A 20221-nucleotide genomic window follows, 5' to 3' on the forward strand; every position below is an offset into this window, starting at 1 on the left:
ATATTGTGCTTTAAATCCACGAGCGAATACGCTACAGAGGAAATGAATTTAGCTGAGAGAGTTAATGAACATCATATGGATCCCGGTGCACTTACAACCGCAAAATCAATTAGCAACGAATATAGCACTTGGCATCTAGGCCCTTCGTATAAAGGATCGTTCAAGGGTTATTACTAGAAGATCATAAATTGATAATATTATCTTCAACGAGATATTCGAAGAGATGATTGCTGGCATTAGCCCTGCGTTATGATCTTTGAATAATTACAGCGTGCATATTTTATTACGTATCCGTCTAATCCAATATTTCCACTGTTTCGTGTTCGCCCGTAATATCGACGAATTTCAGAATTATCATTCATACTCGTTCGACTTTACTTTCTTCTCTTCTTATTCTCATATACGTAGCGAGCTTCGTACCCTCTCTCGCAATAATCAGCAAATTACTCACGAAATGATAGACGGTGCGAAATGATCGATCTCCATTCGTACGGCTTTCATGGACATATCGAGCCTAGTCCTTTCTAAGGGAAGTCGATTTATGCGCGCTTGTAATTTTCATACGGGCATTGCGCACGCCGGTAGACGACGAAAGTTGGAAAATATCGACGCGCAGACGACCGAGGGTTATCGGTGGACGCGCGAGCTGACCCTGCTGGTTCTCGTGAATTCGCTAAAAGCTCGCCACGCTACCGCTTGTAATGCCTCCCGACACCTTAGATTGATTAAGCGGCAGACGGGCCGTTGCGCGGCAGCCAGCCCGCTGCTAAATGTCTCGCATCTGTCACCGAGCTTTTCTACGTTCGAGACGAGGCGAGGTGAAACGGGGAGAGGCGTGAAGAGGCGAAGCGAAGCAGGCGAGGTTCCCGCGTGCACTTACACGCTCGCATGTCATCTCGTCGAGGACCAAATCCAACAACCGGAGGAAAACGTACTTTGGTTGCATTCGCGGCCATTCTTCAGGCTGCCTGGCCACCCTGTTCGGACTCCCAGGCATCCAAGAAAATTTTCTCGCCGAGATGTCGACGCTGTTTCGAGCGTGCTACGCGAAATTGCGGGGCAATTGCACGCCCTTAGCTGCTACACGATTCTATTACGCGTTAGCCTGCTATCCCGCGAGCTTTCGGTACTGTGAAACGCGAAATTATGTCCATTTACGATTCCTCAGTCGGGCTACATTATGTTTTAAAATTCGTTTTCTCCACTGGAATGTCTTTCAAAGACTTTTAATAATAATTAAATGCCAAACCTTGTATATTTTACATATATTGTCGTTTCTAAGATTAGGTAACGGAATATTTAGAAATATTAGCTAGAACGTTGATAACATCTGCTCGCCGATATAACGCATGGAACTTGAACAGTCCTGCAGCCGAAGCCATAAGCTGCCAACCCCCGGACGTTGAGTTGGCAACATCTGTAGCCAAATTCCGAATCATTACCGCGGATGTGAGGAATTCACAACTCTGTGCCCCCAAAAGGAAATCGTTTGTAAAATCTGTCTGCATGGTAATGGTATTTCGTGTGTCTGTACGGTATAAATGTATTTTCTGTTTTCGTACGACCAATGTTAGTTTGAATCGCGTAGAAATTATTTTTTCTACGTATAAAACGTCGGAGGAAATCGAGTCGAACTAACTTTTTCTACGACTACGCGTATGAAACTTGATTAAATTTGTCAAAGCTTTAATTGCGATCTCGATTTCATTGTAAATCAGAGACGACCAGAATTTTGATCTTGAATTCTGTGAGAAGTTATTTGCTGGGTGAAAGCAGGGTAAAATGGATCGGTGCTCGCTTTTACGAGAATAATTTATACCATTCGCTCAGAGATATTTAATCTATGTTTGTAGTAAGATATAGACTAGTTTAATATAAAATAGCTTCGATAGGAAGGTAATATCTATGGCTATCGCCGCTAAGTCTCCTTTTCTATGGGATTTTAATAGAGATAGAAGCGCGATTATATATTGTATTTTGAACAACGAGAAATTACACGAAGTGAAGTAGCAAAAAAATTCGGAGAATTGGTACCTCTGTGATCTAGTTAAAAATATAATTAACAAACGTATACCATTCGTGTAAACATATAATGAACAGTTTTAGATCGATCAGCAACTTATCAAACCTATAATCTTCAATTAGGAAAAAGTATTTCGTTTTGGACTCAATTTCCAGTTAATACGTACACATCGCCGCAGTTGCCATTGGGCCAAAGTGGGAAGATGAAGAGCGCGAAGAAAAGTGAAACGGAGCAGAAAAGAATAAATTTTTCTCACGTTGAGGTCGTTTCCAATTTCGTGAATGTTTCGCCGCGTGCTGAATCGTCAAACAGCAAGCTTTAGCGGCAATTCAGTCAACGCTATTTGTTATTCTCCGGTTCTTTTTTCATCCTTTGAATACCTCTTCCTCTGAGATCGGTTACTCGATCAAATACGCGTTCGACGATTGAAAACACGGGCAAAACGATTTTCCTCGCCGAATTCGAAATATGTATATTCGTATTATAAGAGATTGATCATTTTGATTCGATCAGTTTGTTTCCACTCTCGCCTTCTACGTACCAATACAAATACAAAGAATTTAACACGAAAATAGAGATTCGTCCAAAGGGATCTCTTTCATCGCATTTCAACATCCTCGAGTCCGTTAATTACACAGCTTTTCCTAAAACTATCGAGCCAACGTATTCAACGATTAGGCGTTCTATAGCTGGTAAAATAGCATCCGGAAGAACAAAGCAACGAGACGATTTGCTTTCTGCTGAAACTATAACTCTACGCGGTGCGATTTCACTCGGTAACAATTCAGTTCTCTGTGAAATCAACGAAAGGGGTTATCGGGAGTCGGCTAGTGGAACGGGTTTTCAAAACTCTGCTCACTTTCTACTCGGCTCGGTCATAAATTTTCATTGAAAAGTAACTTCCTAGACCAGGTTCCACGCGCTGGCTTTGCCACGGGATTACCGTGGCCCGTTTCTCTCATTGTTTTCATGACGTTACCATGATGGAAAGCAGGGCGGAGGAAGGACCGACTACGTCGAAGAATCGTCGTCTGTCCGAAGTTTCGCCAACCCCTTTCTGTCTCCCTTCGGTCGCAAGCGATTGTTCTCGAGCAGCGCCATGGAAAGCAACCAACCTCGGTGTCTCCTTCCTTTTTCACTTAAGTAATGGCTTGCCTCTGTTGCAATTTCTGGCTAATGGAACGATATCGTAGTTTTTCTGTTGACCCGTTCCGCGAACTCGAACGCGAGCGCGCAATGCGACGCACTACCGGACCACGTGGGGGGCTCTATCAGCATCGATGCTCTCGTTCGCCGTGTCTCTCTCTCTCTCTCTCTCTCTCTCTCTCTCTCTCGCTCTTCAGCCCGCGCACCATCCGTTTTCGAGTAATTGTTTCGTCGCGCTGTATGCAAATGTCTGCGAGCGAGGCGCGCATTTAACAAATTGCGAACCGGTTGCGCAAATTTTTTGCTCAAGCAGCCTGAAGGACCGGGGTCAGAGGTATAGCACGTATCTGCAGGTCTTTTAATTTCACACTTTTCATCATTTCCTTTTCTAAGCTATCATCGAATAAAACGGTCGCGTTGAAATTGATTTTTCTCGTTTCTGGTTTCTGGTCCCTCTTGTTTTGTTTGATTTCAAAATAACGCTTATAGTGTCCGATCGATAAATTTTTCGTTGCTGTAGGTACGCGCAAACTCGAAGCAAATTTTTCAAGTGAATTTTTGCTACATGAAGTAATCCGTTTGTTTTTCCTCTTTTTAATTTTTTTTTTTTTTTTTTTTTTTTTTTGAGGTAAATCCAAACACGAAATCGGAACTATAAGAGGATTTTAGTCGAGGTTTTAGTGTATTACGATGTAATAGCAGGTGAAAAATATTTGAAGTAATCGAGATTGGGATTGGTTATAAATACGACTAGGAAGATCCATATAGGTAGCGCATAGTACAGTAACTTTAGTATTTGAACGATATTAAATTTGCGATGAACAAACTTTTTATAAGTGACATTTTTCAACCGATATCGTACCGAGCTGCACGATGTATGGCAATTCACTGAAGCGAAGGTCTTCAATTTATCCGCTTCGAGATCAACTGAAACGTAAACGTCGTCGCGTACGAAACGCTAACAACCGCATCAATATTCCTGGAGAACGCGTAAACATATCGCGCGTGAATCAAACAGTTTGCAGTATATCCGCGTAGGATATCGCCAAGCGCGAGTCGTATTGGAATCTGCCTCGGTGTTCAACACAATCGTCGTCCGGGATATTAGTGTTCGTCATTGAACCGGGTTTGTACGGCGAACCGTCGCTTAAGGAACGTTAATCAGGACGATTCAGCGTGTAATTCGAATTCAGGCACATTCAATTCCGGGACGGATTGTCCGTGGCCGAAGCACCGTCCCGATGCAAACAACGGTGTGGGCGTCGGTCGATTCCTGCCGAAAATTAGAACGTCTCTTCTCCGTTGACTACGTCGTAGCTCGTGTGACGTTTATGGGATTTGTAACGTTCTGCTAGAGGCAGTATTACAAACGGTGACGTAGCATACCTATACAGCTGCTTGGTCATCTCACCTAAGCTCCTAACCCATCATCTTATATACGTTGCTCTATCCTGACAGTATCCGCGTGTATGTACGTTTGTGACAAACCACGCGCTGATAGCCGGACAATAAATTGTTCATATCAGCGGCCGTCAGTGACGGTCTGCCTTGACGAAAACTTCTGATCTCTCACTGGAACAGATTTTAATTGTTCATGCTTGCCGTTCGTTTCGTATTTGAAGGCCTTTGAACGATCACCAAAGATTTTGAAAATCGTCGATGGCGTTCAAAGAAAATTCGAAGCTGCGACAGAACTCGATTTGCCCGAAACTTGCCAAAGGGCAAACAGTTTATGTAATTTTAGTCCATTAAGTTTCTCTATTATTTGTTATTTTTCGTTCGCATAATACGAGCTCACGATCGGACAAATAAATTTAGCCAGTGAAGGTCCGATTAAACGGGCATTAATTAAAACTTCGTTTCGATAAACGAAGTTCTACTGTACGTTCGTTGTAAGAGAAATGTATTATTTTATTACGATCCGCGTCAGTAATGGTCGATTTAATTGGAAATAATTTAACGAACTAATAAAGCGGTATTTTTTGTTCACTTTACGCATACGTTCATGATAAAAGAAACGACCTGTTAAATATATAATTAGAAAATTTGTATTTCGAGCGTGCTTTTAATTAACAGCATAGTAGCCTGAATGGCGTAAAAATTAAAGTAGCTTACCAGCTTGTGCACGACATCACCCGGTGAAACTATTATTTAGAGCACTTTTGTACACGAAAAACACGGTTGTTCCCGGGTGGAATTATTTCTCGTTAATTTTTTAGAGGCGCTGGCCGTGGTTGTAACGAAGGGAAAATTTCTCCGCGACATTTTCACTGTACAAAAAACTACGCTGGTGTTGATCCAGAATAATTTGACACGGTCCTTTGCCGCTTCTTGTTAGCGTTTCAGGTCTCGTTTTTCTTCCATTTTCTGCTTCGTTGTCCAGAGTGTCCAGCAACCGAAGAATTTTTATATCGATAAACGACGCGAAACTGGATTTTCGTGAAATCGACTTCTCGCCGGAAATTGAACGATCCCTATCGATTTCCATCGTTCGCGCGCTTTAACTTTAACGTTTTCCAGTTAATTCTGTCTGCCGTGGATCGCGTCCATTCTGCCCGCGTGATTGAATAATTGCTTATTCGAGCGATCTGACGAGCATTGGATCAATTGCACGTTGGCGTATTTTCATGAAGCGTATCACGTTGTATCGTAAACGAAAGCTTGGCGATACTCTTATCCAATTAACTGGGCCGTTGCATTCGTCTGACGCGATTTTATATTTATAGAACGTTGTAGTCTGATTCATGAGAGTCATGAAAATCACGCCTGATCAAGTTTACGTTAAAGGAAGGTAACAACGTGCGCTTTAACAACTTTTCTCCGTCAAAATTATCATCTAAATTGAAAACAATTTCAATGAAACTTTTACACTTGTTTCTGCCCCCTCGTCTGTATAAAATATATAACAAAATGTCAAGATACAAAAATAACGTGGACGCGGCTAAAAATATTCTAGAAGTAACAAGAAACTTCCATTTAATATGGAAATAACTTCGAAAAGATCGACCGTACATTTTATATTTGTTATTATTATATCATTTTTTAAATTATTATTTATTATATTATATAATCGTTGTGTCCCTTTGGAAAAGACATCCGAGTTGTTTGTTAGATTTACGATGTTCCCTCGGGCGGGACAGCAAAGGGTTAATTTGTAGAATTAACGTAATAGTCGAAGTTTCGTCTGGCACCTCAATTGCAATTGACGTATCGCAAACCCTTGGAATGTCGAACTTAGCGGTGCATCATTACCTTGAGCTTTCTCTAACTCGGATGACCTGTACTCCGCGCTAACATCCTCAGGGTGGTGTTTTCCCGGTCGTCGCCAATGTTTAAGAAGTTAACTAATTCTTCGTCTGTCAGCGCTCAGCCACTTCTCCGGCAAGGAATTTGGTGCATTCTACCCTCGTGGAAAAGGATGGAGGACGAGAAACTCTAGAGACACTTAGACATAGTTGTTCAAACCCTCGAGCAGATCGCATCGAAATTCAATCGCTAAATTGTACTCGCACGCTGTCACACAATTCGCTTTGAAAGTCGCGTACCGCTAAGTTATTTTTTCTTCTTTTAGATCTCATATTGAATATCCTGCGACGAGGTAGCGATCCTCGCTACTATTGTGCAAGTATGTTGCTACTTCTTCCTTCGTACGTTTTTCTTATATCTCGTTTGTAATCAACGTTCAGAGAATCTGCACAAATTGAAAGACGTGTGCCTGATCGCGATGGAAAGAATCGCGGGAGAAAGGAATGGGAATTCTAACTTCGATTATAGTCGGGAACGTCGCGTCGTCGCTTTGGCGAGCCTGTACAGGTTGCAATCAGGACACAAGAGAAGCTCGATTGAGATTGACTGGATTTAAGGATCATTAGTAGACGCGCAGCTACACGTAGGTAGATGAGTAAGCTGATTGAGTTTATCGGATCGGCGAATTGCCAAGCGACTCCTTCGCGAAAAGGAGTCTCTTCCATTTCCTATTCTTGCCCGTTTTACGATTAGTCCTTGCCGACCGTTTCGTTTCTCTTTTCTCTGCCGCTCCCCTCTCTTTATCCGTGTCTTCCCGATAAAAGTTCAATAATCCCGCGGACTCGATGTAATCCAGCACCGTCGATAATCCCGGCTTTCGTTAATTTATTATTCACCGGACGGTGTACCGGTCGGTCGAGCACTTTACACTTCCACTTGAATCGAGTGGAACGAATGGTCTCGCTAAATTGCATAAAGAGAGGCTACTTCGTTGTACCTTTTCTCCATTTTTATTACGATAACTTCTTCTCTCGGAGGAACAACCTCCTTCTTTCTTTCGTTCTGTCGTTTCAACACGCCGTATTCTCGATGGTCGTTCACCTTTAATTAGTATACCTATCTCTTCACCGATATTCCTTTTGTTATACGCGTTTGTTATACGCGTGACTTCGTGGACACAGCGAATATACGATCGTAACTTATGGATAGAGCTTTCCACGCGATTTGATATCTTTTTTTTTTGCAAATATGAAAGTATTTCGATGGCCATCGTAAATTTAAAAGCAGCTTCGCTCGTACAATGTCCCGTTTGTGTGTACAGTGGTCGAACAAAGGAGATTCAATACAACGCCGCAGAGGATTTTTTTCTTTGTGAGAATTGTTTTATAAGTTACAAGTTTTGTACTTCAAACGGCCGTGCTTTCTATGCGTTTAACGAGTAGAAAAAACAAATATGAAAACACCAAGCAACGAATTTGATTTTACGTTTATGCTCGTGCAGTACTTGCGTACCGCTATGGCATCGGGGCAAGAGTCGGGTGAACAAAGAGAGTTTAAAAGCTACGTAAATATAGAATTATGGAACACGCATGAAAAGGAATTTATATCGTTTAATTGCACACATTGCAATAAAATAATGTTCGTATTATTACTTTGTACAACCTGTTTTAATTTACTGGAAACAGTCGAGCAAATATCAGGTATTGTTGAACGAGAACGCGTATTTCTCTTGGTACGTTCTATCAGTTACAGCAGAAATATTTTTATGACAGATATGATGGAAGCGAGCAAAAATAAATGACGTGCCGTTCCGCGCCGCACCTTATATTCTACAGCTAGAAACGAGAAGGGAAACAAAATGTTTCTTTTCGTTTCGTTTGTTACCGATCTATTCGGTTTAATTAAACTTTCAATTTCTGCACCTGTGGTGTGCTTTCGTTCCGATCCTTCCGTTTCGATCGCACGTTCGAAGCAATTAAACAATCGACATCAAATTTCCATTCAGAACATCAGGAAAAACACTTTATTATCAGCGTCGAATTAAACGAACTGGCGTTGTTACGATTATCCAATTATCCGCTCATTTTCTACTTTAGTATCACTCGCTTTATGATGTATTCAGGTTTCACGCAACTTGACTTAACGTTGAGTATCCTTATTCAGAGGTTAACGAATCTATCAGGTTGTTCGAAAAGTTTCTTTCTCTTTATGAGGAAATAATAGACGTACAACGTTTTTTGTTTTATATTATTTTGTCGAATTACGTACGATCCATTTTGTCCTGTTGAGATAAACACCGCGACATTTCACACACTTGGTTTCACGTTTGTACGAAGGTGCACTGTTGTAAAAAACACGTTTGCGAATGAAAGATACTTTTCGGGCAACCTAATAGAATACAAGATGACGAATACTAAAATGACACTAACGATTATAATGTCAAATGATAACAGATACCGTACGTATAGCGAGAGTAAAAAATGAGTATACACTTCGAAGGCGTGAAATTTATTAAAAAATTCTTTCGCGTATGTTGCATAAATTGAAAACTCATTGAGAAGCTGTAAAGTATGAAAATAAAGTAGAAATATAAATTAACGGTAAAATAGCATAAGGCAGTAATAAAATAAAAGGCATACTCACTTTCGATTTTCACTGTATATCTAACCATAACCTACTCGAGCTTCTTTAAACATCGCCGAAAACATTTTCTTCTGCTCCCACCACTTTTCGAAATATTTGCAACGATAGATTCAAATTCTGTAAGCGGTACCATAAATCAGAATGTTCCAAATGAAACTTCGCAAGCAGCTAGTCCATCCAGCTGATCTATCTAAGAACACAGATTTTAAGAACCCAGAACAAATCTTGCGTTATAATGTAGACCGCCGTGGGAGTTGCGTGAACGTAATTCTCGCGAATTATGTACCTCGCTCGTTTGTACGAGTACATATTTATCTGTACACGCGAGAGGAAGCGAAAAGTGCGCTCTCTTTATACGCACAATTTTTAAAACTACCTACGAAGCTCTTACGGTCTCGTAAACAATCACAGTTATCTCACGGTTGCCTCTCTAATTTTGTCCCGCTACGTGTATGTGTACAAGTGAACCAAGCCACTGTGTGTCGCAGCTTGCGCGCGAGTATGCAGCTTGCAGAGCGACTTTATTGTTTATCGTGGAGTCTACGACGAGGGAGGGTCGCGCAATGATGGCTGTTCAGTGTTCTCCTTCTATCGCTTTTCTCCGCGTTCGCTTCCAATGCTGGAAATTGAAGAGGACGCGCTGCAAACGCATCCTCGATCCCAGGGAATTAGCTTTCACCAAGTGTTTTTGAAAGTCTCGCCAGAGAGAAGACCGTCCGTGTCTGCCATCTATTTTCTTCGTTTTTACAATATGCTTTTCAGCGCTGACGCATGAAGAAGATAGTCGTATTGTTTACCTCTTTGTAGTCGATTTCGATGTTAGAAAACATCTACGAGTCGTAGAAGTAAAAAGATTCGATTTTTACCATCTATTTTCTTCGCTTTTACTTTACTTTGTACCTTAGCGCGTACTTTTACATTATTCGTTATGGGTGTCGACCCGAATGCGACACGTGAACTAAAAATCTCAAAGTTATGAAAGAATTCATAGTGATCCATGTTACGCGCGTATGTAATGTTTCGCAACATAAAGAAGCATATTGTACGACAATCTTTTGTTGGCATACAGCGTTGTATGAGACGAAACGAAGATTCGCAGGGAACGTGTTAAGCGGAGAAATATAATTAGAAATATAATTAGAGAGTATCAGCGATCTGATAAATTTGATTATCTTTGCTTCGTGACTCGTAAGGAAAATTTGATCGAATTTAATTCACGTCATTTAATCGTTGTAACATCAACTGCAATTGCATTCTCGCACTTAGGGGGTTATTACTATGGATATACGTCACTTAGCGAACATGTAACAATAGTAAAGTGCTGGCAGCGAACGTGAATTTGTAATTCAAATTGTCTCTTTCGTGCTCTGGCTGAGCAGTCGTGTGACGTGGAAAAGGTAAACAGCGCTGGTTGTCTGGTGAAAATGTACCTAAAGTGAGTTCTAATATAGTGAAATCCTTGATACTTTGTTTGCAACATAATGGAACAGCCGTGTAACCGAGTGCACTTGAAGCTTTTTGGAAATTTGGAACGTCCGAGCACGGAAGTCGTTTCGTGCACGAGTGGAAAATTTCGAATCCTTGAACGAAGCCAAGAATCGTTTCATGTTTTTCAGCGGTACAACTTCCAACTAAGACTCAATTCCACTAAAAAGTTTTTAATACTTCAACGGAGTTAAGAATGCTTCGAAGAATTTCGTAATCCATAGCTATGTCGATGAAGAATTCCTTTGAACAAGAGAAGATCGTCTTTTGATAATACGCGTTTGAATAATTAAATATTTTGTCAGAAATTCGCCGCGAAGATACCGCGTTTTCTTTTATTCGTAATTTCGATCGCGTTTCTTTGTAATTCGCGATCCTATCAAAGTTAAGCCACGTTATACAACAAACATCGATATCGTTAACGACAGCAACGTTCGAATTCCTTGGAACAACAACACTGGGTTGGAAAATTCCGGCAAATTTACAGATCAGTGGTAATGGAAGGGATTGGTTATCCCCGGTTTCACCGATCGCCCAGCGTGTCCGTTTCATTTATGACAGTAGTCGCGCATCTGTCTGCACTGGATTTTTCGAATCGCGCGGTAGGAGCTCTTTACGAGGCTTTCGCTCGAACGGCCAATTATACTTTCGGCTACGAATGAAACGACCGCGTCAAACTGTCGGCTAGCGTCGAATTGGTTGCGTATGGCCAACGCTGAACGCCGATTTACTTGGCTGTTTTACGCGACTCCACGCATTCCAACTTAATTGGACAATTTAATGAAACGTTGGCCTCTATCGATGCGAACAATACCTGAATTATAGCTTGTATCGTGTTAATTAAATTTTCTTACTCGCTCCACGTTTTTGACTTATCGCCGCCGTAAAATTGCCCCCGAGATGGACGATACTTTTCCATTAACATTGATGGATCAAAAGCTTTTTGATATGCATCGTTTATTTTCATTGGAAAAGAGCAATACCTACAGATGTTCTCGAAATCAGCTGGATTAAACGTGTAGGTTCGTTTTTATAAAGAAACGAACGGATGAATTCGTAATAATCAGTTGTATCAAAATCAGTATAAGTACAAGAGATAGTGTATAATCCTATAAATGTAGAGTATAACAGATAAAAAGAAAGAAAGAACCTAGAGAGCATGCTTATACATTTGTATGGACGGACGTTACCGCAAACAGCAGTTAACCTTCGGAAATAATTCCGGCTGAGGATTACAAGAATCGGCAATAACAAACTGTCCTGATTTCGTTTGCCTCCAGACCTTGTAAACCAAAACAGTCGTTAGTATACAAAGGCACAATAATATAGACTAAATATAAATTTCCCTTGACTTTTTCTTGTGCCGCTCCATCAGCCCATTACCAATGATAACGTTTTTGTTTTCTTTTTAATTTTGTGTTTTGTTTCTTTTTACAGAGGTTGTCGCGTACATACGGCCGAACGACTTTGCTCGTTACGTCGCAAAATATTTTCATGTCGTGGTCGGACAAACGAACCTTTTTTCATGTGCCAGAATTGACGATTTCGCGTAACTCGGTATCTTTTTTTTTTATGTGACCGCGAGAATTCGGCGGTTTATGGATTTCCCTATCGTTTCGATGCGAGGTAAAGCATCGGCCACATTGTTGTTTAGGCCTTTTATATATCGGATATCGGTTGTGAATTGCCCGATACAATCTACATGTTGGAATTGGCGCGGCGAACACTTGTCGAGATGTTGGTTAAACGCGTACGTGAAGGGTTTGTGGTCAGTAAAAATCACGTAATTTCTCCCTTTCACGGCAAGTAGTTTACGATCGTATGCGCTGTATTTTGTAATATAGGGAGTCGGAGAATTTGTAACGAATCCCAGCGGCTGCCACGTGTTGTTCACACGCTGCTGCAGAACCGCTCCTATGACGTAATCGGACGCGTCTATCACGAGGCTGACCAGCTCGCCTGGTACCGGATGCGCTAACATCGTGGCGTCAGCGAGGGTGCGTTTCGACTTGCAGAAGGCGTTTTCGACTTGCTCCGACAACGTGAACGGCGGCGTCTCGAACGTGGTCGTGGACACCGCCGATTGTTGAGGCTCAACGCGTTAATTTGCGCTTCTAATCGGCATAGCCTGGCGTGCACCGTGTCCTGGTCGCTATCCGTGGCGTCCGTCGTGCTATTTAATAATGCAACGATAGGATGAATTCGTAATAGTCAGTTTTTTATATCGACGAACGTTACGACAAGAAGTTAAAAGTTGAAGTTTTTATGTAACTCCGGCTGAAGGTTAGAAATAACGGCAATAACAATCTATCCCGATTTCTTTTGCCCCTAGACATTGTAAACCGAAACAATCGTTACTATTCAAGGGCATAATAATATAGGTCTCTGCCAGATTCGAATTTTTCGTCGACTGTTTCTACGCTCATGTGCCGCTATGGTATAAATTTCAGCGACTGCCTGCGATGTTTGTCAGAGCGCGTATTTGTGTGGTCGCGAACAAGTGTAAAAGTGCTCTGGCCTAATCATCAATTATGGACTCCGATACAAATCCTACGGAGTACGTGATACTTACCATCTTCATTGTAACTTAATTAACGGTTCGTCTCATAAACAACAATGTAGAAAGTCGCATAAAATTTGCTAATTTCGTCAAGTTTCGCTGCTTCTCCGCCGAAAGTTCATTACGATGTGAATTAAATGAAATACATCGTAAACATCGAAAGACCTAAAAACTTATCAACTTACCAACTTCGGCCGTTCGTCGCTTCTCAAGCGGGATCGAGAATGATCGGGTTACCACTTGGGAGCGTATTCTTCGATAACACGAGCTGCGTCGTAAAGAGGGACTGGTTTAGCAGTATCATTAGCGAAACGGAGTCGGAAATGGATCTCACAACGTTTTGGATGCTTGCCGAGCCGGATGATGTCGGAAGATTGGGTGGACTATCGACCCTGAAAGACGTTCTTCGAGCTCGAAGATGGACACGGCAAATGGACACACGGGTAAGGCTATTCCGCCGAACTAAACGGGAAGCAACCTCGGCAATCGAGCGTATGAATCCCGTTGCTTGGACGTTGTGTTAGATTGGCGCGTTAAAAAATTTGAAAATTTCAGTAAATCCGTCTTGAACGGATAAGAAGAACATGGAGCGGAAGAAGTGGCGAAGGTTTGGACGGCGAGACGGTACGGAAGAAAATTCTTCGTGCCTCGAGGGTCGTTCTTCGACGTTTGCAGTATGGCGTTGGCTTGTTCCTCAAGACTACCAGCTGTCTCCATAGGATCGAAACGAGTCCCCGGGGATCCATCGAGGCGGCTTGCCAACCAATGGAAAATATTTTCTCCTCTATCTATGTCGGGGAAAGTTTATCGTTCGTTACCAGCGAATGGTTCCACCCCGGACGTCGTTCGTTGGTACGGATGCTTGGACGTTTGACGAGCTGTTTGTTGGTTTGATACTTCTTCGCCGGCGTCGTTGCTTCTCAAACCGGATGAAATAGCGACTTACGTATCTTTATAGGTTTGTATAGGAGTTAATCATTGTTCGCGTTATGTAAATTTACTTTCTGTTATTAAAGGTGGGTATAGCTTATCTATCTCAGCTATATTTTGACAAACGAGATGTATCTTTTTACAGAACGTATCGAGCTCCACAATTTGTATTTCTGTAACATCGTTTGTTAATATTTATTGTTGGTTTTACGTTTTATCTCACAGAAGAATATAAGTGTCTTTTGAAACCCCAGCTATTATCATTGGCATAACAGGAATAACATAAATCTTAAATATGTACTTCGTAGGATGCTATATTGTCAGCATAGATTTCTGCTTTACTTATAAATATCGCGATTTAAAACGAACGAGATTTAGACCGTCGAATCGTTTCTGGTTAAAAGTGTTTATAGACTTTCACGAGGTCTGGTTCATCAAACCATTTACACAGTTAATCTGTAAATATTCCAGAAACGGAACTTGCTGAATAAAATCCATGAATACGTATAATAAACGTTGCGAACGGCACTTAGAGATTCCTGATAGTTCGAAAATTTGGAAACTTCGATCGAATCGTTTGACCGAACGGAGTTTAACGAACCGTACTAACCCCAGAAAGCTAGTCATATGTACATTTTCATATTATTTTCTTTATTTAAGTATTAGTACAAAATCTGTTATACCGTACTGTTATTTACTTTATATAGTTTTTTACAATGCAGATAATTAGAGGATAATATACGTTAAAATAATACTTTGTAAAATAAACATAATGCTTCTAATTATGTTGTGTGAAGGGAATAAGTGAGAATATTAGAAAGTAATTATGATCTGATATGAAAGAAGGAAAGAAATGAACACTATTAAGGAGGACCAATGTGTCTACATATATATATATATATATAGGTAGAATAATGATATTTTGCCTGTAAGGTTCGAAAACTTGGAAACTTCGATCGAATCGTTTGATCGAACGGAGTTTAACGGACAGTACTATCCCCAGAAAGCTAGTCATATGTACATTTTCATATTATTTTCTTTATTTAAGTATTAGTACAAAATCTGTTATACCGTACTGTTATTTACTTTATATAGTTTTTTACAATGCACATAATTAGAAGATAATATAGGTCAAAATAATACTTTGTAACATAAACATAATGCTTCTAATTATGTTTTGTGAAAGGAATAAGTGAGAATATTAGAAAGTAATTATGATCTGATATGAAAGAAAGAAAGAAATGAACACTATTAAGGAGGATCAATGTGTCTACATATATATATATATATATAGGTAGAATAATGATATTTTACCTGTAAGGTTCGAAAACTTGGAAACTTTGATCGAATCGTTTGATCGAACGGAGTTTAACGACCAGTATTAACCACAGAAAGATAGTCATATGTACATTTTCATATTATTTTCTTTATTTAAGTATTAGTACAAAATCTCTTATACCGTACTGTTATTTACTTTATATAGTTTTTTACAATGCACATAATTAGAAGATAATATACGTTAAAATAATACTTTGTAACATAAACATAATGCTTCTAATTATGTTGTGTGAAAGGAATAAGTGAGAATATTAGAAAGTAATTATGATCTGATATGAAAGAAGGAAAGAAATGAACACTATTAAGGAGGACCAATGTGTCTACATATATATATATATATATAGGTAGAATAATGATATTTTGCCTGTAAGGTACGAAAACTTGGAAACTTTGATCGAATCGTTTGATCGAACGGAGTTTAACGACCAGTATTAACCACAGAAAGATAGTCATATGTACATTTTCATATTATTTTCTTTATTTAAGTATTAGTACAAAATTTGTTATACCGTACTGTTATTTACTTTATATAGTTTTTTACAATGCACATAATTAGAAGATAATATACGTTAAAATAATACTTTGTAACATAAACATAATGCTTCTAATTATGTTTTGTGAAAGGAATAAGTGAGAATATTAGAAAGTAATTATGATCTGATATGAAAGAAAGAAAGAAATGAACACTATTAAGGAGGATCAATGTGTCTACATATATATATATATATATATAGGTAGAATAATGATATTTTGCCTGTAAGGTTCGAAAACTTGGAAACTTTGATCGAATCGTTTGATCGAACGGAGTTTAACGACCAGTATTAACCACAGAAAGATAGTCATATGTACATTTTCATATTATTTTCTTTATTTAAGTATTAGTACAAAATCTGTTATACCGTACTGTTATTTACTTTATATAGTTTTTTACAATGCACATAATTAGAAGATAATATAGGTTAAAATAATACTTTGTAACATAAACATAATGCTTCTAATTATGTTTTGTGAAAGGAATAAGTGAGAATATTAGAAAGTAATTACGATCTGATATGAAAGAAAGAAAGAAATGAACACTATTAAGGAGGATCAATGTGTCTACATATATATATATATATATAGGTAGAATAATGATATTTTGCCTGTAAGGTACGAAAACTTGGAAACTTTGATCGAATCATTTGATCGAACGGAGTTTAACGACCAGTATTAACCACAGAAAGATAGTCATATGTACATTTTCATATTATTTTCTTTATTTAAGTATTAGTACAAAATCTGTTATCCCGTACTGTTATTTACTTTATATAGTCTTTTACAATGCATATAATTAGAAGATAATATACGTTAAAATAATACTTTGTAACATAAACATAATGCTTCTAATTATGTTGTGTGAAGGGAATAAGTGAGAATATTAGAAAGTAATTACGATCTGATATGAAAGAAAGAAAGAAATGAACACTATTAAGGAGGACCAATGTGTCTACATATATATATATATATATAGGTAGAATAATGATATTTTGCCTGTAAGGTTCGAAAACTTGGAAACTTTGATTGAATCGTTTGATCGAATGGAGTTTAACGGCCAGTATTAACCCCAGAAAGCTAATCATATGTACATTTTCATATTATTTTGTTTATTTAAGTATTAGTACAAAATCTATTATCGCGTACTGTTATTTACTTTATGTAGTTTTTTACAATGCACATAATTAGAAGATAATATAGGTTAAAATAATACTTTGTAACATAAACATAATGCTTCTAATTATGTTGTATGAAAGGAATAAGTAAGAATATTAGAAAGTAATTATAATCTGATATGAAAGAAAGAAAGAAATGAACACAATTGAGGAGGACTAATGTGTCTACATATATATATAGGTAGAATAATGATATTTTGCCTGAAACATAAAGAACATGAGAGCTGAAGTTTATGTGCTGACTTATTATTTCACACAACTAGTACTTGTAGAATTATATGTTGATCAAAGTAAATTATTTACTAAATGGGTAGCTGTCAGAGTTAAAACCACGTAACGAAGTATAGACAGGGCATATTGTCTTGTGCTTGCGATCTTTGCTACACTTATGTCGTTGCGAATTGCATTTTTAACGATACATTTCTGTTCCCCCGCTTCTTTTAGATTTTCGGGTTTTGCGTTGGGAACATTTTTCTTCCAACTTCGCAGCGGGCCTCATAACTTTAAAGTCGTAATTTTCAAATGGCAGCATCCGCTTGTTATTTTTTGACTGTCCAACGCGATGAGCTGCGTTGATGAGCTGGTCAAAAGAAGTTATCGAGTTTCTGGAAACTTTCTTCTGGATCTGTGACTTCAATAACAAATAAATCATGTCAATTTTCATATCTTTGCGGCGAGGCCGAGAAAAGAGCTTGTTTTTGTGTGATAAATATTTCGGTTAGAATATTAATGGAAATATTAATAGAAAAGTTGAAAACCAGTGATTTATCATATCACGAAAATATCGTCAAAAATTTCACAGATAAGGGGGTAAAAGCTTCGTTTAAAAGAAAGAAGAAATAAAAGCTATTGTTTCGTGAATAATTAGTATTTTTCATAAACAATTGAATTTGTGTCAGGGTACATTATGCAGTGCGACCAGGTCGAGCTTCACGATATGTCAAAGGGAACGCTAGGGCCCTTTGGGAGGATCTCGTCCGAGTAATGGGAATGAGGACCGATTAATTGTGAGAAATACAGCCGCGATCAATTATAGAGAATATGAACAACACGACGAATATCTTATATCCTACATATCACGTTAAATTATACATAAATATACATAAAAATATGTTTGTTATAAGGAGACACGAATAAACTTTGTATAATTTAATTCAAGTTACATGCTATATGTATACTACCCTATTAATTACAGCAAATCTGTAGATGTTCAAAACCAGGACTAAATGATAGACAGTGGTGTATTAACCACGGCAACCTATAGTTTTCAAATAATACAGATAAATCCTTTCCTACCTTCTAACTTTCCCCGGCTGTACTTTCTCCAAGTTTTATACATTTTGAAATATTATCGAGATATTTTGTGAAAGAAATTTATTATTATTATATTTTATTATTAATTTTTAAATTTATTATTATTATTAATACATATCATGTATCATACGAATCATGTAATACAAGGGTTTAACAGGGAGTATTAACCACTTACGCCTCTGATAAACCGATTGCAATAGATCGTTATTCAGAATAACCTAAGAAGCACTATATACCAAGGTTTCCATGTCCAATCTTTGTTGAAAAGTAGGGGTATATTAAATATCCCTATATGTTATACAAATTATTATACCAGTATACCAAATATAGTATATCGACCAGGTTCCTTTTCCAAAGCGGCGACGAAATTATTTTATTATATTTTACATTTATTAATATTCAACGTTAGAAATGTATTTGAAAGGAATCATCTAACACTGACGAAACTTTCCGTTTTGTTGTTGTCGTGAACTATTGTTATTATATAGCTGTGAACTATTTCCATAATTAAAAAATCCATAGGTGTTTTGGATAGGCGATGCTGAACACCGAATAAACCACAAACGTGCTCGTAATTGATAAGCATCTTCGTCGAATAATTAGTGGGATCGCGGAGAAAAATTGAACGCGTTTAGTAATAAATTCGTGGGTAATGATTTCGAACGGACGCATATTCCTTCCGCGTTCGCAGATAATGCGTATAGCGTTTTCATTTTATTTCGAATAACGATTTCAACCGCTGCCTCGTATCGGTAAAGCATCAAATTTGCCCGATGTTTACACACAGGTTGACCGTACTCACAGTGACTTTGGATAACCGTTATATTTAACAATAAAAATAACGCGGTGTCCGCCATTAGTTTGAGCATCACGTAATGCTCGCACGGTGTAAATATTGTTCGCGTTATTCTTTGAGAAAAACCATTTGTCATTTTAATTTCCATTTCATAATAAAGCGAAACTCTGTCGAACGTTTGCCAGTTAGCTTAAACAAAAGTCAGACACAAATTAGACGATCGATAAAGTTTATTCGTCGTTTGCAGCAAGAACGTGATCTTAAAATTTTCTGATTTCGATTTGATCGTCGAGTTTAAAGTTCTTTCGGTTCTCGATCTCGTGATTTTGATAAATTGCCGACGTTTTCGTTTAATTGTCATACCGATCCCTTTCGAAACAGCAACACGCTTATGATAGCTTTATGCGACAGCTAAATTTGAACTTTATTGTCGTAACCATCGCTATCGTCATTATCATCATGGCTTAACTGATTGTGGTTGCACAAACGTAACGTGATGCTTTCATCAACCTATGTAAATCGTACATTACTCGTAATACCATAGACTGCAGTTTAACGTTCAACAACTATATGTAGGTACTTTGGAATAATAACGCTATGTTTGGCAATAAATTCCGTTGCTGTTATTACTTAAGAGACACATGCGCGTATGTAATTCGTGTTTATAATCTCCTAAAGTATTTCGTCGTTTGCGATAGCATACATTTTTACTTGAAAAGTTAAAATTAATTGAAAAATTACGCGAAAAGATCAATTATTTCGGTATACATGAATACAGAATTCAATGAATATTTATTAGAATATTGAAAGACTCGTTTCATTTTTAAAACATCGTCGCGAGCTAAAGGATCTCCTTCTGTATATATTTAAATATTCGTGAATTCATAGGAAGAAGCTTTGAATCGTGTTATGCGTAATATTTAATAAGCTTTATTCCATGGCGATAACATTAAATTTTTAAGTATCTTGTACAATGATGGTGCGAAATATTCTTAATACAAAGTTAAAGTACAGCTAATAGATCGTAGTAC

General features: G+C 38.4%; 1 protein-coding gene across 27 annotated transcripts in view; it reads left to right on the top strand.

Moving 5' to 3' along the window:
* Positions 1-20221, top strand: part of LOC138179868 (TWiK family of potassium channels protein 7) — a 322181-nt gene that overhangs the window by 62033 nt on the left and 239927 nt on the right. For 4 of the 27 annotated variants that reach the window (XM_069113090.1, XM_069113077.1, XM_069113071.1 and 1 more), the window contains exon 2: positions 11981-12092. The exons of 13 other annotated variants lie outside the window; for them this stretch is intronic. The gene's annotated coding sequence lies outside the window, so the exon portion shown is untranslated. 10 more of the 27 variants (XM_069113076.1, XM_069113086.1, XR_011173142.1 and 7 more) reach the window with 9 other exon arrangements.

Source organism: Bombus flavifrons, chromosome 5 (genome assembly GCF_040668555.2).
Source record: "Bombus flavifrons isolate JBK064 chromosome 5, iyBomFlav1_principal, whole genome shotgun sequence".
NCBI lineage: Eukaryota > Metazoa > Arthropoda > Insecta > Hymenoptera > Apidae > Bombus > Bombus flavifrons.